Source organism: Ambystoma mexicanum, chromosome 8 (genome assembly GCF_040938575.1).
Source record: "Ambystoma mexicanum isolate Mex_15411 chromosome 8, UKY_AmexF1_1, whole genome shotgun sequence".
NCBI lineage: Eukaryota > Metazoa > Chordata > Amphibia > Caudata > Ambystomatidae > Ambystoma > Ambystoma mexicanum.
In genome coordinates this window covers 353766431-353785581 of record NC_090929.1, presented here as the reverse complement: position 1 = coordinate 353785581, position 19151 = coordinate 353766431, and the positions used below count along the sequence as shown (strand labels likewise).

General features: G+C 48.8%; 1 protein-coding gene across 3 annotated transcripts in view; it reads right to left on the bottom strand.

The window, feature by feature from the left end:
* Nucleotides 1-19151, bottom strand: part of LRSAM1 (leucine rich repeat and sterile alpha motif containing 1) — a 3131994-nt gene that overhangs the window by 10159 nt on the left and 3102684 nt on the right. The gene's annotated exons all lie outside the window — the stretch shown is intronic.

Below are 19151 nucleotides of genomic sequence, written 5' to 3'. Positions count from 1 at the left end.
GTTAACAGAACAGAGATTTCTATTAGTTCATCTCTTTGAGGCAGGTTGGCTGAGTGCTGGTGCAATATGTGTTTGTTTTGTTAGGTGTTGGTATTAGCCAGAGCAACAGCCTGTCTCATGAGTGTGGGTTAGAATAGGGTATGGTGAGGTGGTGATGGTGGTTGGTAAGCTTGGGATGCCTAGCAAGTACCTGATTTGTGTGATGCTCATTGTCTGCAGATAGGGAGACAGGTGGATGGTGCTATTATAGAGTTTTGCAGGTGCCAGGTTAGCAAGTTGAGAGTTAGCTGTTAGAAACAGAACAGAATTGCAAACCTGACAATACAGCAAAGGGGGTGGGCATCACGTTAATCAGCAGTAATGGGCCATTGCTTGCGCTCTCAGGTTCACTCTGTTCCTTGCTGTTTAGAGTGGCATGAGATGTCACTATTCAGCAGGAGACAGCACCTTAAGTCATCACATAGATTGGCACATGGAAGAACAAATTGCTTCCCTCTCTGTAATGTTATTTCTGGTGGATGTTCCTTCCAAGGATTTCTCATCTTTGACATCTATCTCCCAACGCAGCTGCTATTCTTGAACTTATCCACCACCAGACGGGGACAGCACATCGCTGTGTCAGCTCCTCTAGATGTCCTTATGTGCCCAACATGATGGTGGGCCAGTACATAAAGAGGTGCTGCACCCGTGACCTTATCCGCCCTTTTTCTGTAGCACTCTGATGCTGAGGGACCGCAGAACCATGTTGTACTAGCTATACGCCAAGTGGCATAGGTTGGGAGGGTGATGAGGAATGTGTGGGGGCAACATCCATCAGAAAGAACATTACAGAGAGGTAAGTAATGTGTTCTTCGAATGGATTGTGTTCTCCCACTTATTCCTCATCTTTGATACTCAAACCTGCTTGCTTGGGAATATTTTTTTTCAAGTATCGGGCTCCGTGTAGCATCAAGTCGTCGGCCTTGAAGGCCTACGTACTGTCTTTCGCTGTGACGTCAACGATGGCATAAGTAGCATGCGCAACGACTGCTACTCAGTTCCGTTTTTCTGAATGCTAGCGAGCTGCTGACGGCCTCAGCGACATTTTACTGCGTTTCTTCGAGAAATTGAAAATGATGTCGACACCTAAAACAGGGTTCAAGCAGGGTTCTGATTGTGGAGCAAAAATGTCCATAACAGACCCGCATCGAGTCTGTTTGTGGTGCCTGGGAGAGGACCACAAAGAAGATGACTGCTGTTCCTGCCAATCAATGACTGAAGGCCTTGCGAGAGAGGAAGGGGAAACGCGTGGCAAGTAGGGCCCCATCAAAATTCCTTTCTGTTAACCCATCAAAAAGGAGGTCCTCGGATGACTCAAGTGATGCTTCCCTGATGAAAAAGCACACTAAACACCAAAAGTGCTCGAGGTTTAGGTCTCGACACTCGTCATCCTGCTCCCATAAACAAGTCAAAGTAGCAATGCCACAGGTCGCTGTTTTCTTCTTCCTCCTCACCTGACAGGACGGTTACTTTCCCAAATAAGTCGGCATCCTCGGCTCACTAGGAAAAGTTTAGATTAAGATGTTGGAGGTTTTTCATAAAGCTGCTCCGAGTGTCCCTACGAGAGCCCCTCCAAAAGATCTGAAAAAGTCTGCTAAATGCACCGCTTCGTACAAAACCGGCAGGGTGCCTGTAGCCTCAGCTTCTTGTGCGCCAGAGAGCCCAGGAAGAAATGTTCCTTGACATGTGTCGAAGGAGTCTTCGTCGAGACACAAGGATGAAGGTGGGTTCTTCTTCCTCAACAATTGAGACACCTGGGCCTTCAAAGCCTGTGTTGAAGCATTCGTTGAAATCGGTGAAGGCATCAACGCTGCTTCTTTCTTTGACGCCCTCAACACCGTTGGTGCCATCAGTGCCTTCAAATGTTTACAAACCTCCGGTCGAGACATCGAAAACTTTTAAGCCTCTATCAAGACCATTTTTTTCAGGTCTATGGAATCTATTTTCGAGAAAGAGGACCACCAAGATGTTCTCTTTGGATACAAGTATGGTGCTCCTAATGTACCCGAAGAACTTGTCTCGGAGAAATCTAGGATGACAAATCTTGTGGAGGCATTGAAATAAGCTAGCCGTCTGGAAACTTCCCCAGAAACTGACTTTGCGAATCCCCATGTATCAGGGTACTCTGATCCTTCTTATAGAACAGTGATGAGAGAGGTAACGGAGTATCTTGGTAGGGGAAAGCCAGCTGACATAGAAGAGAAGGACAATCTCATAGACATCCTAGACAGTGGGCCACCAAAAGAAGCGGCACTGCCGTTTCACACTGCTTTGAGGTCCAGGATTTTGGAGAACTGACTTAAGCCTGACACCACGTCAGCAGCGAACAAAAAATTCATGAAAAATATAGGGCTGCTTCTATAGACACTCTATTTTTATCCAGGCACCCGACCCCAGAAAGTCTAGTAGTACAGGCGGCAACGTCATCTTCGAGACCTTCCGTGTACCCTTCCATTCCACCTGATAAGGATGATAAAAAGATAGATGTCCTGGGAAAAAGGGTCTTTAGTGCTGGAAGTATGGTATTAAAATCTATCACTGCAACTTGGGCTTTATCCAAGTACTCCCATACCTTATGGGACATCGCTGCCTTGCCAGCAGAAGACATCCCAGAAGGTGAGGAGAGGGATGCATTCTTAAACTTGGTCCAAGAAGGCAAGGAGGCAATGTGCCAATTACTACAATCTGGATTGGATTCTGCGTATTCAGTTAGGTCAATGGCAGTCAGCACAGTCTCAAGACGTTTTGCATGGGTCAGTGATTCTGGTTTTGCACCTGATGTATAGGCACACTTAATGGACATGCTTTTTAGCGGGTGCCAGTTATTTGGAAAAAAAGCTGACAGCTTGGAGAAGCTGCAAGATTCAAAAACAGCAGCAAAATCCCTAGGAGCAGCAATTCACCATCCTACCCAACCTCAGGGTTCTTCTCATTCTTGGAGAGGGCATCCCTTTCGATTTTATTCATCTGTGTCAAGGGGAAGAGGCCAATTCACTAACGGGGACATGTAAGGACTCCATGCGAGTCCTGAGGTAGAGGAGGAAGAATCTCCCTCTCAGCCTCAGCTGCCTTACCCACAGCTGCAGCAGCAACAACTTCAAAACCCCTTTGATTCCTTTGCACACAAAACTGTGGTGGGGGGCAGGCTGACTCAGCATCTCGAGAACTGGCGGGCATAACCTTGGATGCTTGGGTGCTGCAGACAGTGGCCCACGACAACAGCCTTCCATTTCTGACAAAACTTCCAGATTGGTACCCCCCCCCTCCCCGAGAGGCCACTCTATTTTAGATCCGGATCTGCTCCTTGACAGGAAATTCTTATCCTGTTGGAGAAAGGTGCGATAGAGTTAGTACCTGCAGCGGATAGGGTTCAGGGATGGTACTCTCCTCATTTCCAAATACCCAAGAAGGACGGAGGAGTGAGAACCATTCTGGACTTGAGACGCTTGAACAAGTTCCTCACGAAGGAGAAGTTCAAGATGGTAACTCTTCTGCATATTCCTCAGGCCCTTCGACTCCAGGATTGGGTGGTGTCACTGGACAGTCAGGACGCTTATTTTCACGGGCCCATTCATCTAAAATACAGAAGGTCACTAAGGTTCGCAGTTGGCGGTTCTGGTTATCAGTTTCGAGTTCTGCCATTCGGGCACACCTCAGCACAAGGGTCTTCACCAAGCTTATGGCAGTGGTGGCAGCAAGTCTAAGAAGGGAGGGGATTCACATCAACCCTATCTGGACGACTGGTTGATCAGGGCTTGTTCTCCGGAACAGGCCCAGAATCGCCTCAGTCGCACTTGCCATTTCCTCCACAAGCTGGGCTTCCCCCTCAACTTCAAGAAGTCCCACTTGACACCAACACAGAAGCTTCAATTTATTGGAGCTATCCTGGATTCAGCCTCGGGAAAAGCCTTGTACCCCGAGTTAAGGGCTCAACATCTTTCACAAAATGGTCCAAACGTTTGAGTGCCCAACATCTTCCGGCCTTTCTAAGGTTGTTCGGCCTCATGGCAACCTTCATTTTTCTGTTGCTAGAAACCCGACTGAGAATGAGATCCCTTTAGTGGGATCTCAGATCACATTGGTCTCAATTCTCCAGAAGAATGACAGACCTACTTCTGGTCCCGAACAAGGTCGCCCAGGATCTCCTTGGTGGGCCTGCCGAGAGAATATAAAGAGAGGAGAACATTTTGGCAAAGAATGGCCGGAGAGGACAATTGTGACAGACGCTTCCCTTACAGGATGGGGAGCCCACATGAAAGACCTTTCAATCAGCGGTCACTGGTCTCCGTCGGAGTCCAGACTTCACATCAACCTGTTAGAGCTGAGGGCAATCAGACTTGCACTGATGGCCTTCCTGCCCTTGGTATGGGGAAGAATGTCCTAGTAATAACGGACAAGACGTGCCCATAGATTACCTCAACAAGAGAGGAGGTGTAGGGTCACTACCTCAGTGCAGAGAAGCAATGCAGCGCTGGGTCCGGGCACTAAGAGAAGGAATCTCTCTATTGGCCGTTCATCGAGCCAGAGAAGAAAACACAGCGCGGATGCTCTGAGCAGGCAGAGCACGATCTTCCGTGAGTGGGAGTTGGCTCAGGTAGTCCTTCTGGAGATCATCGCCCTTTAGGGAACCCCTCAAGTGGATCTGTTTGCAACCAGTGTCAACAAGAAGTGTGACCTGTTCTGCTCCAGGGAATTCCCTCAAAGAGGAGCTCTAGCGGATGCATTCGTAGTGGACTGGACATTTTTTCCGCTTCTGTACCTGTTTCCGACAGTCCCTGTCATTCCTCATGTCATCAGGAGGTTGAGGAAGTTCGGGAAATCAATGATCCTGATTGCTCGGGATTGGGCAAGGAGAACGTGGTACCAAGACCTTCTAGAGATGGCCATCTGCCCTCCCGTCTCCTTCATACAGAAATCAGTACTATGAATCTTCACGCCTGGTTTCTGAAAGGGTAATATACAAAGATTGGGACCTTCTGAAGGACGCGATGGATGTGGTGCTCTCAGCCGGAAGGCCAGCACCAAAATCCCTGTACCGCTGCCGTTGTAAAAAGTTTCACAGCTGGTGCAGGGAGAAGAAGTTTGATCCTTTCACCTGTAACACTTGTCTTTTTTTACTTCATTTAGCCCAGCTTGGTGTCCAAGTCTCCACGGTAAAAGGATACCTGGCGGCGCATTCTATTTTCAAGCACACGCCAGATGAAGGATCCCATTTCAAGATTCCTATTGTCATTCAATTGTTGAAAGGATTGACAAATCTTTTTCCCTCAGTCCCTTTTATTGTTCCGATGTGGGGTCTAAATCTGGTACCGAGACATCTGACGGGGAAGCCCTTCGAACCTCTCCATTCTTGCCCTCTCAGGATGCTAACACTTAAAACGATCTTCCTGACCGCAATGAAATGAAATGCAATGATATGGTATTTATAACACGCCTGTACACAAGTGTTTCTAGGCACCACAAGATAAGAGAGGGAGGACATAGGGAGGACAAGACAAACGATCCTACTATGCCTTGCATCGTTTGGATCGTGCAACTGTGACAATAGAAGTGCAAGGGGAAGGAGAGGGGGAAAGTGCAATGGAGAGGAAAGGCGGGGGAGCGCGATCAGGGTTGCATAGCTCTGAGTAAGTGTAGCCCGGCTCTAGGTAAGTGCAAGGAGGCAAGGGAGCTGTAGGAGTTATAGTTACAGCCCATAAGCACGTGGAAGGACAGAAGGCAGTGCAAAGGAAGACTGGTCATGGAAGGAGCCTGGTACCCAGTGAGACTCTGAGGGAAACAAGCAACCAGTTGGTGCAGCAGACAGGTAAGTTAACAAGAGAGCGAGAGAGAGAAGGCAGAGGAGAAAAGGAGGGTCTTGAGCTGCTTCTGTAAATTCAGGTGGTCCAGCTCAAGTCTGAAAGGGGAAGGGAGGCTGTTCCAGAGGGAGGCACCTGCAGAGGAGGGAGATCTATCCCCCACTCTCTGCCTGGAGAAGTGTCTGACCCTCAGAGTGTTGGAGGTAGCTGATCAAAGGGCTCTAAAATGCAGGTATTTTGGAAGAGAGAGTTGGATGTTGTGTGGGCCCTGGCCCCAGAAAGACTTATGGAGATGCAGAGGGTCTTGAGGTTCATCCTTGCAGCCACTGGAAGCCAGTGGAGAGATTTCAGGGCTGGAGAGATAAGGTCCCTGGACTTGAGGCCAAGGATAAGTCTTGCAGTCCTGTTCTGGATTAATTGCAGGGGCGAAGAGTAGAGGTAGGCAGATTGAGAAATAGGCTGTTGCAGTAGTCCAGCCTGGAGGAAACCAGGGCTCTGGAGACAGTGAGCTTCTGCGAGAAAGTGAGAAATTGTAGAATACCTCTAAGGAGGTGCAGCTGGAAGTGGGCCTCTTTGACAAGGTCGTGATGTGAGGAGAGAAAGGGGGAGTGGAGTCGAAGAAGACGCCAAGGTTTTTTTGTTTCACAGGAAGGCGAAGGTAGAGGGCACAAGGAGGGTAGCCAGAGTGAGAGGGGGAAAGAGGGAGCAGGGGTCCAATGAGAAGGATCTCTGTCTTACTGGCAATAAGGCAAAGTTTGTTGGAGGCGCACCAATCCTGAATCGTGGGCAGACAGCCAGGAATGAGCGAGGGAGGAAAGGAGGCTGAGGGAATCTTGAATGAGAGCAGAGTGTCATCCGCATAACACTGAAGGTTAGCAGAAAAAGTGGAGATCAGGTGGGACAAAGGGGCCAGATAGACACTGAAGAACAAGGGGGAGAAGATAAAGCCTTTGGGGAGACCAAATGTGGAGAGAAAGGACCCAGGTTGGACCTGGGAGGGATGGTCCAGGAGGAAGAAGGCCAGTCACGCCAGGGCCTGATCTGTGATGCCCAGGTTCACACAGAGTCTGTTGATCAGGGTGGCGTGATTGAATGTGTCGAAAGCAGAGGAAAGGTCAAGGAGGATGAGGACAGAGGGAGAGCTGGAGTCGAGTTTAGAGAGCAGATCTTCACAGGTGTTCAGGAGAGAACTTTCCGTGCCTCTGGCTGCTCTGAAGCCAGACTGATGGTCATGAGACAGCCAAGAGATTCAGTGTGGAGGGTAAACTGGTAGATGGCCAGCTTTTTCAGGAGTTTGCCCAGGAAAGGAATGATAGAAATCGGGCAATAGTTTGCCGGACATGTAGGATTGGAAGACGACTTTTTAAGAGGGGGTGCACAAGGGAGTATTTGAGGAGAGAGGGGAAAGATCCAGTGGTGAAAGAGTGATTGCAGAAATCGGCCAAGGCTGGAGCGAGGGTAGCAATCTGGCCCTTGATGGTTCTGCTGGTGCAGAGGAGCAACTGTTTGGATGACACTTTCATAGATCAGACTTGTATAGATACAGCGTCACGTGTCAGAGCGAAGGAGGAAAAAGGAAGAGGAGAGAGAACCAAATGGGGCCGGAGAGGGAGAGGACGAGGAAAGAGAGGAAAAGTTTTAGTGGTGAAGTAACAGGCCAGAGTCGTACAGAGAGCCTGGGAGGGAACAGGAGAGGTGGAGACTGCAGTAGGATTGGCCAACTCCATGCACATTTTAAAGAGTGTGGCTGTGATGTTAGAAGCCGCAGAGACGCAGGCTTGGATATGGACCCTCTTCTTCTAGAGGACAGAGACTCTGTCTTGCCTTTGGAGCAGGCTAGTTTGTCAGAGGATGCGCCCGAAGCCCTCCACTTTCTCTCGGCACCCTACATTTGCGTTTCAGGGCAGCAAGGTCGGAGTCGTACCACGAGTTGCACTTGGCGGTAGGCTTTAGGGATTCTCATGACAAAGGCAAGGCTGTCCAGAGTGTTGGAGATAGACAGATACAGGTTAGAGAGGGCTGTGCCAGAGTGCGAGTCAGCCGTAGGAGTAGGAGCTGAGAAAGTAGAGGCAAAGGCGTCCACTGACACTCGCCTCATGGGCTGAATGACCAAGAAGGAAGGTGGCAGTGCTGGGGTAGCGTTTGCTTGAGGGGCAAGAAGTTTGAGGTGAGAGAAGAACAGAAAGTGGTCAGTCCAAGAAAGAGGAGTGGTGAGAGGGGTAGAGAGGGGGATGTCTGAGGAGATCAGAACATCCAAGGTGTGTCCAGCAGAGTACGTCAGACCAGAGGGTAGAATGGAAAGGGCGAGAGAGTCGCATAGGTTGCGAAAGAGCTCAGAAGAGGGATTAGAAGCGTCCAGGTGGATGTTGAGGTCTTCAAGGAGGAGAAGTTGAGAGGTCGAGGGAAGAAGAGAGGTCAGCCCATTCTGAGAGGAAGAGGATGACCTGGCCAGGTGGCTTGTAGATTACAGTTAGAGGGAGGCCTTGTATCCCTCAGGGAGGAGAGTGGCAAAACTCGTGACAAAGCTGGCCGTGAACCATGTCTTGGTGAAAGCAAGAACATCTAGGTCAAGGTCTTCAAGGAGATGTCAGATGTCAGAGGAATGTTTGACGACAGCAGGGTGAGAGTTGAGAGTAGCTAAGTGGAGCAGGTTGCCACATTTGAAATACTTCCAGGGTGGGGTGCAGGAGTGAGGTACACCCAGCAGAGGAGGTAGAAGTGCCTGAGAGTGGGCAAAGGCAGTAGATGGAGGTGGCATAGGGGGAAATGGGTGCCAGAGAGGCCATGGAGGAGGAAGCAGGTGGCAGAGGGGCCAGAGAGGTGTTAGAAGGAGAAGGGAGGAAATTGATGAGACACAGGAAATGCCTACCAAGAAGGAGGAGATTGGGCTGAGAGCCTGGGACCATGATGGTACCATTTAGATAGACATTGATGACATCCGCCCGCAGGGTGAGTTACAGGCTCTTTATGCCAAACCACCTTTCATGACCTTCAAGGACAAGATGGTATTGAGAGTGTGCGTCCATCATTTTTACCAAAGTTGTATTGAATTCCATCTAACACAGAAGATAGTATTACCTTCCTTTAATCCACGACCTCACCCTTCGAAGGAAGAGGAGAGATGTCACCGTTTAGACCCAAAAAGGGCTTTACCTTTCTACATTTCAAGCATGGCAAAAATAAGGCAGGATGACCAACTTTTTATAGACTATCAGGCCACCGATAAGGGTTTGACGCTCACAAAACAGACTTTTTCAAGATGGATGATAATATGCTTTTCGAATGCTATCACGGTAGGGACCTGCCTGAAGGATTCAGAGCACATTCTGCTTGAGGAGTTGCGACTTCTTCGGCTCTTGACAGAGGGGTACACGTGCAGGATATCTGCAAAGCGGCCACTGGGTCATCTATGTACACCTTCAGTAAACATTATTGCCTAGACTCTTTGCCAGGTCAGGTGGGCAAATTTGGAAAAGCTGTTCTTCACAGCATCAATAATTGAAAGAAATTCTCAGCACCCACCTCCTTATGCCAACTGCTTTGGGAGTGTATCAAAGATGAGGAATATGTGGGGGGAAACAATCAATTTGAAGAGCAAATTACTTACTCGTGGTAATGTTCTTTCGACTGGATATTCCTCCCACATATCCCTCCCTCTAGTGTCCAGATCTGATATTACCTATAACCTCTGTGCAGATAGGGAATAAATGCTGCACAGATCCTCAATATTCCCGTTGCATAAATGAGTTTATTCTTCAATATTTCATCACATATAACAACATTTGTGATAGCTAAAAACAAACTCACATACATATAGCAAGTAACATACACGTGGGGTTAGTGCAAAGATGTCTTTTATATACATGCAGCATATTTTGGAAAATTGTCATTAATAATTGTGAGAAACCAGAAGGTATCTCACCTGCTAGTCCCCGGGGATCTGTCATCCAGGTGCCCAGGACAGGGCCATCGCTTTTAGATCCCGTTCTTGGGGGTGGACCAGTGTGGGAGGATCACCTGGATGGGGGGTCTTTGGGGAGTGGGACACTGTACGGTGAGACGCAGTATCGCCTTTCCTCGAACACCTTTTCCCCATCCTACCATGAATGATACTTAGGAACCCAATCCCCCCCTTTCGTGACATGAACACTTTCTCAAGGACAGCTCACTGTGAGAGAAAATGGACCAACACTCAAGCCGTATACCTGACATATCCCAACACAAAAGTCAGGCAATTAGGGATAATTACACACACCTGAGTTCCATCACACTTCCCCTACACAGATAAAAGGCGGAGCACGAAAGCACACTCTGAGCAAGGCAAATCACACAAGGAAGCAGCAGTTCCGAGATGGCAGTTTAATACAAGGAGAAAGACAGCAAGAACGGAGAGGGTTGCAAGGAGGGAACTACCCTTGTCCTTTTCGAAGAACCGCGACTTCCAAGAACCCTCAAGGAAAAGAAACATAAGACCGGGAATTAAAGCGGAAGAACGGTGCAGTGTGTGTCGAAGGTACACTGGGCCCTCCTGCATTGATAGCCAAGGCGGGGAGGAATGATTGCCGCTGTGGTACTATCCTTGGCTCCCACAACAAAGCAGCGCTAGTAAAGTCAGCACAGCCGGTGAGTCGGGGAGAATGATAGCAGACCGCTCTGTGTAAGAACCAATGTTGCAAGCTGCAACATTATATGAAGAAATCTGCAAAGAAGAGTATGAGGCGTATGTGATGAACAACACAAACGTAATTGAATATCCAAGGAGTGACTGCACTTTTGAAACCAAGATAGATACCATATACAGAGTGGTCAGGCACCAAGTGGGGGCTCTTTAGATGGTCTCTGTTAGGGAGCCCGGCTGAGGTGGATCCGTAGTGATTCGTGAGTCACCCGAGAAAAGATATTGATGTGGCAAATGTGAACCCGACTGAGGGATGCCAACAGATTGATATTGGTCCGAGCCCAGCTGTTGGAGACTAATTGTGTGAAAGGGTTCTGAGCCCGGCTGAGGGGTATACGGGGTGAACCTTGAGTCACCCAAGAAAAGGTATTGCTGAAATGGCCCGAGCCCGGCTAAGGGATACTAATTGTGTAAAAGTGATCTGAGCCCGGCTGAGGGGAATCCAGGGTAAAGAGTGACTCGCCTGAATTGAATCTTTATAAAGGAACTTTGTTTGTTTTGGTGCATCAGGCCCTCTGAATCAAGAGACTTTGATAAGGCTCTTTCAATCCAAGGGAGGGGTAGCTGTATACGTTTTCTGTTCGTTATATGTAATTCCTCAACCTTTTGTACACAGACAAAGCCGCCAAGTATCCTTTGATTTTGGTGACCTGAAGACCTGAAAAGGCCAGTGACAGAAGGAACTCCATCACTGTAGTGGAGGGGCAAGAGATAGGGTCAATCTTGTGTTCCCGGCACCACGCCTCAAATCTTCTGCACCTGCACACATACAGCGATCTTGTTGACTGTCTGCGTGCAGCCAGCAGGACCTTGTGCACCTCCTCAGAGAGGTCCCAGTCAACATATCTCATCCTCTCAAGAGCCACACATGTAGGTTGACGGATTCCGGGGTCGGGTGGAGCACCCTATCTTCCGAATGGGATAGGCGACAAGGCAACCGGAGCGGTGGGCAGATGGTCCAGTCCAGAAGGTCCGAGTACCAAGTCCTCCTTGCCCAATCCGGAGAGATCAAGAGCAGGGTTGCTCAAAACCTCCTCAACCTCCTGAGAAACCACAGGATGACAGGAATCGGAGGGAAGGCACAGTGGTGGGGGAAGGTCCAGTCCACTAGAAATGCATCCTCTACAGTGCCGTTCGCTGGGAGTTTCCTTGAGCAAAACTGTCTGCACTTCCTGTGGGACTCCGTGGCAAACAGATCCACCCATGGGGTACCGTAGAGAAAGAAGACCTCCACTGGGACTTCCTTGCACAATTCCCACTTGTGTGAGACCGTGCTCTGCCTGCTCAGAGCATCCACCAAGCCGCTCTCTGTCCACACGAGATGGACTGTTGAGTCTGAGATCTGGTTCTCCAATAGACAGAACAACAGCTGCATAGCTTCTCTCAAAGGGGGCGGGAGCACACACTACCCTGCTTGTTCATGAAGTGTATCGCCACTGCATTGTCCGCCAAGATCAGGACATGCTTCCCCTTCAGACAAGGTGCGAATGCCTTCAGGGCTAACCTGATGGCTTACAATTCCAGACTGTTGATATGCCACCTGGCATCCATCACTGGCCAAAAGCCTTTCACCTGCAAGTCCTCGCAGTGAGCGCCCCAATCTTTGAAGGGCGCATCGTGACCACCTTGGCCTGGGGCCACACATGCCAGAAGGGTTCCCCCACAAACATGTTACTGCTGGCCCACCATGAGAGGTTGTCGACCACTGACCTTGACACTCTGAAAACGACCGTCAGAGTGCAAAACTACTGGGACCACTAACCCGGCAGGAGCCATTGCAAAGATTGCATCCGTAGCCTGGCCTCTGGCACCAGATAAATGCTAAGAGGCGGAGGAAGGAAGCCAAAGAGTTGGACCATCTGTGCGACGCTGGTGACTCTCTACTCGGCGCGGAAAGGCCTTCCCCACTGAGCGTCTAAGACTGCTATTATGAACTGGAGCCTCTGTGCTGGTGTCGTGTGGTGGGGTCAAGTTCAGGGAGAAACCCAGCCTGTAGAGTAGCGAACAGGTGCCCTCGGGATAGGACAAGACCTGCTCTGCCGACTTCCCTCAGATCAGCCAGTCTTCCTGTTAGGCAGAAACCTGTGCAGTTCCCTTGGGGAACACTGCAAAAGATTTAAGACTACAGGTAGAGCAGTAAACCCCTTTGGTAGCAGTCTGTACCACCCAGATTTACCTGGTAGCTGTGGCTGAGCAGTCAGACTTCTCTCAAGAAGAGTTAGGCAGTATGTAAAGTATACACAATATGTACCAAAACACAATAGCACAAGCAAACACTGACCAGAGCTTGGTTTCAAAAGTATATAGTTATTTATTTAAAATACACATAAGTTAAAAACACTCTAGCAAAAATATAGTAAAAGCACTTCAACACAGTTATACTGAAAGTAAATTCAATCCTTTCTCCTATCTAGACAACTCTAGGTTAACACCACTTAATTAAAACAGAGGTGAGTGCTTAACGTTAGATGACACTCTAGTAGTTTCCAAGAAAGGGAGAGAAAAAGCAGAAATAGGTTAGACACACCACTCTAAGGTCCAGAACACTTGCAATAGGCTTAAAGAAGAATAAAGTCACAGGTGAGCAAAAGTCACTAGGCAGGGCCCACTCTTAGAGTAGCCGGAGCGAAAATGTGCCCAAGATCACACTGTTAGTTAGAGATTCAAAGTCTTGCAAAGAGTCAAAAAGAGTTTAGAGTGGCTCAGAAAGTTTAGCCAAAGTGTCCCAGGCACTCCCAGGTTCGAAAGCCGGGGACTAAATCTACCCCGTACAGTCGGTAGCAAGGGAAGCCAGGCGGAACACAGTACCTTAAGCGGAAAGGATCCTCCAGCGGGGGCAGTTGTTCCAGGCAGCGACAGCAAGGCTCGACGTCGGTCAGGGGAGAAGAATATCTCGCTGAAGAGCAGAAGAGAAAGGTCGTAGCACTGCCCGGGAAGAAACCAGCCGCGGAGTCCTCCGGTTAAAGGGTTGGTACCGACTTTCGCGGTATGGGGGTAAAGTGTGGTATTCCGGATGCCGGGGTGCTTGGCACAGGCAAGGCGGCCACGAGATACCTCAAAAGGACGGAAAGAAGGCGAAAACTGGTTGTCCCCACCAGTCAAGGGAAGGAGCCACTCCGTTAAGAGTTCTCCTCGGTCGTCGGGAAAAAGTGGTGAGACGGTTCAGCAGGGCTCCACCGGGTGGTGTCGTCGAAGCAGGTCGGCTCAGCTCTTCCCTCGTCGGATTCTTGGTCCTGTGGCGACTTCTGAAGTCCCAGTCCCCAAAGCCCTGCTTTTATGCAGCAAACCCCCATTCACCCAGCCTAGCTGTCACTCAAACATGCTAAGTGGTGAGCCGGGCGGCTCACCACTTGGGCCAATCAGGACGGAGTGCGACTTGAGTTACCAAGGTAACTCAGTCCAGGGTGCCTAAATCCCCCTCCACCCCTCCTAAGTACCCCAGACAGAGTGGCACCACTTTGGAGGGCTTCTGTGGAGAAGCCCGCCAAAAGTGGAACAAAGGGCTCCACTTTGGGTCAGAGTTACAGAGGCGAACACCAACGCCATTTTAGAATCAAGTTTTGGCAAAAAGTCCCAACCGGAGTTATAAAAATAAATATATAAACCGGCGGTATGTTTAAGGCTACCGTAAATAAATAATTAAATGTGTTAGCCTAAAACAATGGGAAATCCCATAGGGAAATATTCGCGGTCGAATATAAAAAGTAGTTTCCACTGCCACCAGCCAAAACTCGATCAGGGGGGACGGAGACGTGCCCCCTCGACTAACAGACCCTGGGGCAATCGAATTGCCCCAGCCAGTACGTCCACAATATGATGGTTTGTACTGGTTCTGTTCAGGATTCAAGACTAGCAAAGTCTTTGGTGACTTTACATGCCCTGGGAGACAGTAGTCAGTCCCAGGGTATGGAGTCTATGTTGGGGAGTCCCTAGGACACCCCTGGGTCACGGCACAGAGGGTGCTGTGTGACCCACATCACAAAAATACATGAGGCCCTATGGAGTAAAAGACCCCATAGCCCATTCAACACAAGGTTTAACCAAGAAAACACACTTCAACATGTCCAAGAGTGAGGGTAAAAGAGTCTCACTCTTGGCAGGAGAAAAAAATTAAACCCCAGAAATCCAGCAAAGCTGCTGGGGGACTCACTAGGTAGGGAAATTCAGCCTAAACAGAGAATTCTCCCTAACACTCGCCCCCCCCAGACTAAGGGCCAGGAGGATTTAATCCACTCCTGGATGAACCTCATACCTCTAGTCGATGATATACATCCTAGAGAGTCCATCAGCATTTTGATGGTGACACCTTGACCTATGTTCAATGGAGAACTCAAAGGTTTTCTTCTGCAAGCTAACGGACCTACAGACCCTTTGAGGAACATCAGTCTTTTTGTTATAGGGGATCTGGTTGACCAGTCCCTCAGAAGTTGGTACAACTTCTGAACCTATGTTAGGCTTTTTGCAGGGGTCCTTATAAAGGATTCCCTTAGATCTAGAGGGGCCTCCAAGGTTCCTCACCACCTCTCTTGTGGGAGCAGGTTGGGTCTTAGGCCTCTTGGTTGGAGGGGTTGGGGTTAGGCAATGTACCTGCTTCCCCTTCCTCTTAGATCTACCCTTACCTATTTTAGGAGTTTCCCCCCTAATATTAGGATTTGAGTTGGGGTCTTCAGTAGAAGGTCCAACAGTCTGAAGGTTTTTGGCCTTAGACTTTTCTTTTCTGGTTTTCCACCAGCACTGAGAATTACCAGTTCTCTCAGGTCCAGATAGGGGCCTAGTTGGTCTATCCACCTCTTCCTCAGAAGCAGGGGGAGTCAGAGATTCTGAGACTAGGGGAACAATGATGGAGCTTGGTTGGGGCGCCCATGTTCCTAGCATACTATCCTGAAATGTGCCTGGGTTAGAGGTCAACTTACTAACACCAGGGCTTGTAGTGGGGTTCTCAGTAGAGGGTCCCACAGGCTTAGAAGGGTCCTTCAAGGTAGCCTGTCTAGCCAATTTGGTTAAGTTCTGCTTCTCCATACTGGGAGGCCTGGGGGTATGTGACACTACTCCTAGAGTTCTTAGGTCATTCCCTAACAGGACCTTCCCAGGTACCTCAGTCTGAACACTGACAGGGATCCTCACTGTCATGTTGTTACACTGAATGAGGGCTGGTAGAATAGGAACCATTTGGACAGGGCCTCCAGACATCTTAGTGGGACCTTTGGGTGCTTTGGCCACATCCTCCGGTTGAAAGAAGCTTTCATCCACTACTGTTCTGCTGGCCCCAGTGTCTCTCCTGGCAGGAGTATCCTGGCCAGTGACAAGAACACTGTCCACATAATACACCTTAGAGTTAACAGGTAGGGAGTTATACACAACCCTATTCTGGGGACTAACCAGACCCATAGGCTCTAAGTTTACAGTTGCTTGAAGACCCAAGGGTTCTTCAGCAAAGAGGTCAAAGTGGGCACTAGCCATCTGTACTTCATCCTCAGGAGTGAAGGCTAGGGAGACTGTGCTGATCCCTGCAGGTTTACCCTTGCACTTGGGATCTCCTTTGATATGGTCAGTACCCTGGCAGACATAGCATTGTCCAAATGCTCTCTGGAAGGGTGGCTTGTTCTGACCTCCTTCTGGCTTGTGGCCAGAAGGTGCAGTAGCCTGACTAGGTTTTCCATGTGGCTTACCCTGGTTATTTTGTGGTTTGGGGCCCTCTTTGGGATAGGAATTATTAGAATTCGCTTTGGAGTCTGTTTTTGGCTGTTTCTCCCCATCCTTTTTCTGAGTTACCCCAGAATCCTTGTGAGTGGCCCTGTTGGCAACCCACAAGTCAGCAGCCTTAGCTAGTTTCCGGGAATCTAATTCCTTGGAATCAGCCAAGTGTTGTCTGAGCTCAGGAGAGCAGGCATCATAAATAGTCTCCAACATAAACAAATTCTTCATACCTTCATAAGTGTTCACCTTGTAACCCTTAATCCATCCCTCTAAGTTTTTCAACCCTTCACTCACCCAGGTAGCCCAAGGGGTACCATCATGCTTTTTGAGGCTCCTAAACCTCTTAAGATACTGGGAAGGGGTCTTCCCAAACCTAGCTATCAAAGCTAGTTTCACACATTCATAGTCCTTCCTATCCTCCTCCCCCATCTCCATTACCACATCAGTTGCAACAGGGGGAAGCCTAGAGAACAACCAGGTGAGTAAGTCATTTCCTGTGATGTTCTGGAGCCCATGATTATATTCAAACAGAGACAACCAATCCAACACATCCAACTTAGGCTCATACATACCAACCAATTCTTTAGGCATCCGGGGTCTTTTAGGACTGGAACTTCTAGAGGAGCCAGAGAGAGAAACATTCTCAACAGATAATTTCTTCATTTCTAAGTCATACTTGAGCTCCATTTCCCTTAGCCTTAGTTCTTTGTCAGTTTGAGCATTAAGTTTCTTATACTCCAATTCTAGCTTCATTTTCTCCAGTTCAAAGTACTGAGGACTAAATGTGGGACCTGGTAAAGGTCCAGTAGGCACAGCAGGTAGAGCAGGCAGAGGCCTAGGGGGGACAGTTACAACAGCCTCACCCTCCTCTTCTGACTCTTCCTCAGAAACATCAACATTTTGCTCCATGTTAACTTCAATACTGTCATCTACAGTTGCTGGAGTGGTAGGCTCCTCTGAACCATCACCCAGACTTTGGTTAGCTAACAATCTTTCAATCAGCTCCATTTTCTTGCCCTTAGTCAGGAGATCCTTATGTTTACAGAGCACTCTTAAACAATCAGCAGTTTTGGCTGCAAGGGACTCTTGACTATAGCTTTCTATAACTGACATGTTAGAGGTTTTACTTTTTCAGTGCTAAGCTTTGTGGTTAGTTGCACTAAGGTATCTAAAGCACAATAAAATGTATACTCAATACAAATCCCACCGCTGTACACCAGTGTTAGGCAGAAACCTGTGCAGTTCCCTTGGGGAACACTGCAAAAGATTTAAGACTACAGGTAGAGCAGTAAACCCCTTTGGTAGCAGTCTGTACCACCCAGATTTACCTGGTAGCTGTGGCTGAGCAGTCAGACTTCTCTCAAGAAGAGTTAGGCAGTATGTAAAGTATACACAATATGTACCAAAACACAATAGCACAAGCAAACACTGACCAGAGCTTGGTTTCAAAAGTATATAGTTATTTATTTAAAATACACATAAGTTAAAAACACTCTAGCAAAAATATAGTAAAAGCACTTCAACACAGTTATACTGAAAGTAAATTCAATCCTTTCTCCTATCTAGACAACTCTAGGTTAACACCACTTAATTAAAACAGAGGTGAGTGCTTAACGTTAGATGACACTCTAGTAGTTTCCAAGAAAGGGAGAGAAAAAGCAGAAATAGGTTAGACACACCACTCTAAGGTCCAGAACACTTGCAATAGGCTTAAAGAAGAATAAAGTCACAGGTGAGCAAAAGTCACTAGGCAGGGCCCACTCTTAGAGTAGCCGGAGCGAAAATGTGCCCAAGATCACACTGTTAGTTAGAGATTCAAAGTCTTGCAAAGAGTCAAAAAGAGTTTAGAGTGGCTCAGAAAGTTTAGCCAAAGTGTCCCAGGCACTCCCAGGTTCGAAAGCCGGGGACTAAATCTACCCCGTACAGTCGGTAGCAAGGGAAGCCAGGCGGAACACAGTACCTTAAGCGGAAAGGATCCTCCAGCGGGGGCAGTTGTTCCAGGCAGCGACAGCAAGGCTCGACGTCGGTCAGGGGAGAAGAATATCTCGCTGAAGAGCAGAAGAGAAAGGTCGTAGCACTGCCCGGGAAGAAACCAGCCGCGGAGTCCTCCGGTTAAAGGGTTGGTACCGACTTTCGCGGTATGGGGGTAAAGTGTGGTATTCCGGATGCCGGGGTGCTTGGCACAGGCAAGGCGGCCACGAGATACCTCAAAAGGACGGAAAGAAGGCGAAAACTGGTTGTCCCCACCAGTCAAGGGAAGGAGCCACTCCGTTAAGAGTTCTCCTCGGTCGTCGGGAAAAAGTGGTGAGACGGTTCAGCAGGGCTCCACCGGGTGGTGTCGTCGAAGCAGGTCGGCTCAGCTCTTCCCTCGTCGGATTCTTGGTCCTGTGGCGACTTCTGAAGTCCCAGTCCCCAAAGCCCTGCTTTTATGCAGCAAACCCCCATTCACCCAGCCTAGCTGTCACTCAAACATGCTAAGTGGTGAGCCGGGCGGCTCACCACTTGGGCCAATCAGGACGGAGTGCGACTTGAGTTACCAAGGTAACTCAGTCCAGGGTGCCTAAATCCCCCTCCACCCCTCCTAAGTACCCCAGACAGAGTGGCACCACTTTGGAGGGCTTCTGTGGAGAAGCCCGCCAAAAGTGGAACAAAGGGCTCCACTTTGGGTCAGAGTTACAGAGGCGAACACCAACGCCATTTTAGAATCAAGTTTTGGCAAAAAGTCCCAACCGGAGTTATAAAAATAAATATATAAACCGGCGGTATGTTTAAGGCTACCGTAAATAAATAATTAAATGTGTTAGCCTAAAACAATGGGAAATCCCATAGGGAAATATTCGCGGTCGAATATAAAAAGTAGTTTCCACTGCCACCAGCCAAAACTCGATCAGGGGGGACGGAGACGTGCCCCCTCGACTAACAGACCCTGGGGCAATCGA